The sequence below is a fragment of the Oratosquilla oratoria genome, chromosome 44, assembly GCF_046742065.1.
Source record: "Oratosquilla oratoria isolate Oo_2021 chromosome 44, ASM4674206v1, whole genome shotgun sequence".
NCBI lineage: Eukaryota > Metazoa > Arthropoda > Malacostraca > Stomatopoda > Squillidae > Oratosquilla > Oratosquilla oratoria.
Window position 1 is genome coordinate 23,587,080 of NC_134820.1, and position 5,725 is coordinate 23,592,804.

Below are 5,725 nucleotides of genomic sequence, written 5' to 3' on the forward strand. Positions count from 1 at the left end.
CAAGGATGCTGCCCGCAGTACAAACAAGAAAGGAGGCTGAGAATGTGGTGGATAGGAAAAATAAATGCAGAAGGTGGGGGAGAGGGGGGAGATCCCTTCAAGGCCAAAGTATTGTTTACTTCCATTTTTATATATTTGGGGACTGGAATACAAGGGACAAGTCAGGAAAGGTAAAGGGGAAAGGAGAATAGCACGTAAAGATATATTTGGGAGAGGATTGGATAATTCCTTTTTGTGTTGCAGGCCTGACATTGCAGAGATCTTGTTTGGACTGGGTGTAGCTATTGAGGGTAAACAAAAATGTTTAGCGCTAATTGGGTTGTGACGACTGCAGCAATCGAAAGGTTTGTACATGGGAGCTTTACTCACATTTACCCAGCTAGTGGGATCCAATGACCCCTATGAATACACTTTAGCTCCCTTTGGACAAGGACAAGATCCTTGTTCTTGCCTTTGTCTCTCTATGATTTGTACACTCGAAAGAATGTTTGTGCAGTGTTTACCATTCCGACTTCATATCGAGGTCAGGCTGCCTGATCTTGACCTGTTGTTTTGTTGACATCATCATAATATCCTTTGGCTCGCTCTCGCAAGAGAGAGAGAGAGAGAGAGAGAGAGAGAGAGAGAGAGAGAGAGAGAGAGAGAGAGAGAGAGAGAGAGAGAGAGAGAGAGAGAGAGAGAGAGAGTGGTGCAGTGAACGCAATGGACGTTCTTGTGCGTCTGTATATACTACGTACATCTATACATGAAAACAAAACAAATTAATGAGAGAGAATGGGAGATGAGGGAGGCAAATGATAGGATCTAGGAGGTGGGTGAGTTAATGAATGGGAATAGTTTGTGGAGACAGGGGGAGATTGCTAGTCTGCTTATAGGTTTGATGGTTTCCATATTTACAGGTAGAGAGGATGGGATAGAGTAGGAGGAAGAGGATGGGTGAATCCGGGAAACGGTGAGATCGAAAGATAGGACCGGGAGTTAGGTGTTGGGATGAGGAAGAACAGGGGTTGGGAGAGGAAAGAGAGAAGTTGGGAAGATTTCGAGAGAGTTGCGTAAAACAAAACAAAAAAATGAAAATAAGAGGGAATCAAAAGGACGACCATTGCTGGTGGAAGTAGGGCGAAGGATATGTGCAGTCTAGTTCGTACTTGAAGAGAATAAACAAGAAAAGAATGAAGAAAGAGTCGGGTCTGGAAGTTGGGGACATCGGGGAGGGATAAGGAGGCGGTGGTGTAGAAAGACAAAAGAAAACGGAGCTGGCAGGGGCTAGTAGCTGACCATGGAGGAAAGCTCAGTCAAATGAGGTTGTAGCGTGGAAAGTGATTTTCCGGGTCACATGAAGAATTGTCACCCCAGAACGCCCACATGAAGAATCGTCACCACATGACATCCCACCTGAAGAATTGTCACCCCAGTACGCCGAATATCAACAGTGGAATAATGATTACGTTAGGTTAGGGTTAGTTTAGGTTAGGTTAGGTTTGGTTCTGTTATGTTAGGTTAGGTTAGGTTAGGTTAGGTTGAATGAGGGTTATGCTTATTGTTATCAACTTATACAACAAGAATCGTAAACCCAGGATGGCCCACATGAAGAATTGTCACCCTAGGATAGCCTACATGAAGATTTGTCACCCTGTCGAAGGCTAGGGTGACAATTCTTAAGGCTGTGGGCTGGAGACTAGGAGTGGGTGTGGGGGACGGGGGCAGTTTTATGAAAGATAAACGAACCTGGGAGGTAATGCATAGTTCGCCCAGGAGAAACCCGTGCTTGAGGTTTGAATGGAGAGTGGAAACTCAATGTCGACAGGATACAGAGATCGAGAAAGGAAAAGGAAATTCGAAAATCTAAAGGAAGAAATTGCATAGAAAAATATCAACCTGTTAAGAGGGAGAATGTGACAAAATATACGTAGATATTTGTGACACTTAAGGGCTTGTAAATTCGTAACAAAGGGCCACCAAATTGGTCTTCGGAATAATTGATAGGGCGGATAATATGATACACGAAGAGATGCATCTTAGAGGAGGAAGAGCTCAAGGAGTTAATATCAAAGAGGAACTTATTTGAGAAGGAAAGATGGAATAAAAAGAGTGATTTCAAAACGAACGAATGAAAAAAGAAGTAAGAAAAAGAGGAGTAATTACTAGTTTAAACGTCAGTAGACTGATGCCAATGAAAAAGATAAATGAATAAAAAGTGAGAAAGAAAGGAGATTTATAAGTGACAAGTTTGAGCTTCATTAGATGATAACGAGAAAATGTAGAGATAAGGAAACACATTGAAAAAATACTGGTGATTTGCTCCTAGTTCGACGTGATGGTCTCATATTCAATGTTGAAGGACCGAGACGAGGAGAAACCGGAAATTATGCGCGCAATATGAAACTGGGAGAAAGAATGCATTGTGGGACAATGAATAAAAACAAAAGAAAAAACGTCAAGTGGAGAAGAGACAGAAAGAGGAGTGATGATTTTCAGCAAGTGAAAGTCACAGCAGGACAAAGTGTGCAATGGAATGAGGGAATTCAGGAACCATGAACTTTGAACTATGAATATGAAAATAAAAATCCTTATCAGTGCAACGTGCACACTTCTCGTAAATGCTCCGACGCAATAAACACAAACCAACACTCAAAGGCATTCCAACTAAAGTGAAAGACATACTGAAATGGCTTTGCAAATTAAACTTGAATTTTTACTACCTGTGGAGTTCAGCTGCAAAAAGGAAACTAGATAAAATTGAGAAGAATATAGCTGGTGCTCTTTTTTCAACTCAATAACGAACTATCGTCTGCATCCGCTTTCAGAGGACCTTACAAGAATAAGGGCAGGAAGGAAGAAAGGAAAGAAGAAAAGGAAGGAAGGAAGTAAGGAAGAAAAAGAAGGAAGGAAGGAAGGAAGGATGAAAAAGAAGGAAGGAAGGAAGGAAGGATGAAAAAGAAGGAAGGAAGGAAGGATGAAAAAGAAGGAAGGAAGGAAGGAAGGAAGGAAGAAAAAGAAGGAAGGAAGGAAGGAAGGAAGGAAGGAAGGAAGAAACCTAACTCTGTACATGGCAGGAGGGAGCGGCATATGCTCGTTGCAGAATTCACTACTTTAAAATTGAATTCCATAAACAATACTGGAAACACCATGAAAGGAATTTTCACAAAACTACGGAAATAATTTAGCCAAGTGAGCACGGGACTCACAAAAAAAACTGAGTGTCAATAACAAGATGACATATGCAAAGAATGCCAGCATTAACAGAAGACTAGTCTAAGAAATGTTATATATATATATATATATATATATATATATATATATATGTATGTATATATTTATATATATATCTATATGTATGTAGATATTGATATATATGTATTACCGTTAACCACTAAGGAGGAAATCGGAAGAAAACAATAATTCCCAAGCGCTTTCGTGTAATTACACGAAAGCGCTTGGGAATTACTGTTTTCTTCCGATTTCCTTAGTGGTTACCAGTAAAATTTGTGGATCACGTGTTGTTTTTAGTGATCTTTCTGCATTATATATGTGTACTGTATATATACATACTAGAGATGTTCTAAAAAGAATTGCCTCCTATTTTTTTTTACTCGTAACTCAAAAAGTTGAAAAGCTACTAAGACGGGAGTGGCACCATTAACACGAGCGGACATCTTTGCTTCAGAATTTATTTTCCAACGTAATCACCCTCCTCTTCAATGCACTTTTGGCCATCTATAAGCAAGGGTCTGTGTATGGCCATCCGGAGCGCGATTTATTACTCACGTCTCTGTCGCCACTCCGGAATCGACGAGCCCATCTTCTAATCGCGCTGACATTAACTGCTTCGGCTCCGCGAACGTTCACCAAGCGCCGGTGAATGTCGATTCGTTCCATTTCTGAGTGGAGGAATTCATTGACGCATTTCTGCTTCTGAAGCACATAAATGACAGGGGTAACTTTATTAGACTGTCACACCGTCAATATCTGCAGCAGAGAGATACATAATTCAGGTTATGAACGCAAAGGTTTAGTCATCATAGCAATACCATGAACAATTCCCTCGGATCTCTTTATGCAGAATAAAACAAAAGAAGACATTCTTTTGGAGCCTCCCTCGTGTACACACACACATACACACACACACAGACACACACACACACACACACACACACACACACACACACACATATATATATATATATATATATATATATATATATACATACACACTGGCACTATCTCAGGTATTTTCAATTATATTAATCCTGTTATGTTCATGAATATCCTGAGATATTCTGGATCTTTATTTGACACTGAAAGCACAATGAAGGTTAAAGTTGTTCATTAGGAAAGTGCTGGGGCAATGCAATTACCACTTCCAAGGTAATGATTAATGGAAGGTGATGGAAGGAGGAGTAGAGGGCAGACGACCATTAGGGAGACCCAGGTACAGATGGATGGATGGAGTAAAGAAGGACGTGGAGAGAGTGGCACCAAGAGAGGACTGGAAAGAATTGACAGAGGATAGAACCATCTGGAGAGGCATAGTGAAAGCGGTCAAGGGCCGTCCGGTCTGCCAACCAACAACGTAAGTAAGGTAATGATTACATGAGAGCCCCTTAAGATGATAAAAGATACTCGTTCCAACGACATTTCGTTCAAAATCGAATGCTGTTTTGCGAGTTCGTACTGAGGCTCTCGTGGACTCCAGCCTAACGACCGATGACCACGTCGCCAGTTCAAGAAATTCAGGGTCTCATCAACGACGTCCTTTCATGTGTTTGAACAAAAGAACATAAAGCCGTTCACGTGCGTCCTTCATTTTGGAGGTCCTTTGTGATTTGAGCATCAGGAGGTCAATAGGATTAAATCGTAGATCGGGTGAGGTTCGTTCCAATTTATTCTGTGTATTGCGAGTCCATAATATTCAGGCAGTGGTCGAAATCCATCCTCCTTCAGAAATGTGCTTCAGGTTTACTCTAATGATCGTAGGTATTGGCACATTTTCGAAGATTTGGCTTCAGGTCTGAGGCGGAATCTGTACTGAATGTAATCTCTAGCACTGGAAAAAAGATTATAATAAGTAAATACTTTTCTTTTCTGTATCTAGATTTTTTTAACATGCTGTCGCGTGTTCAAAGTTGGAACGAATCCTTATAGTATTGTTGAATTGGCTTTATGTTTAAAAGGTGAAAGGTTACTAGAAATACCAGAACACACACACACACACACACACACACACACACACACACACACACACACACACACACACACACACACACACACACACACACACACACACACACACACACACACACACACACACACACACACACACACACACACACACACACACACACACACACACGCACCCCACAAGACTCGATGGCGCGGTGGTAGAGCTCCCGGCTGCCACTACGGTGGTCGGGGTTCGAATCCCGACCAGGGCTGAAATAATTTCAGTATCGCTGCACTGCGAGTCGCCACTCCAACTCTCGTGGGCGGGGAGTTGAGTGTGTGTGTGTGCGTGTAAGGTCATAGCATTACCCACAGATCGGTCATATATGAACTCTGAGCTCTCTTCAGCGATGGAAATAGTTGTCGATCACGAGTCCAACACATGATCCAAAGACCATGTTGAATCACACACACACACACACACACACACACACACACACACACACACACACACACACACACACACACACACACACACACACACACACACACAGAGGCAGAT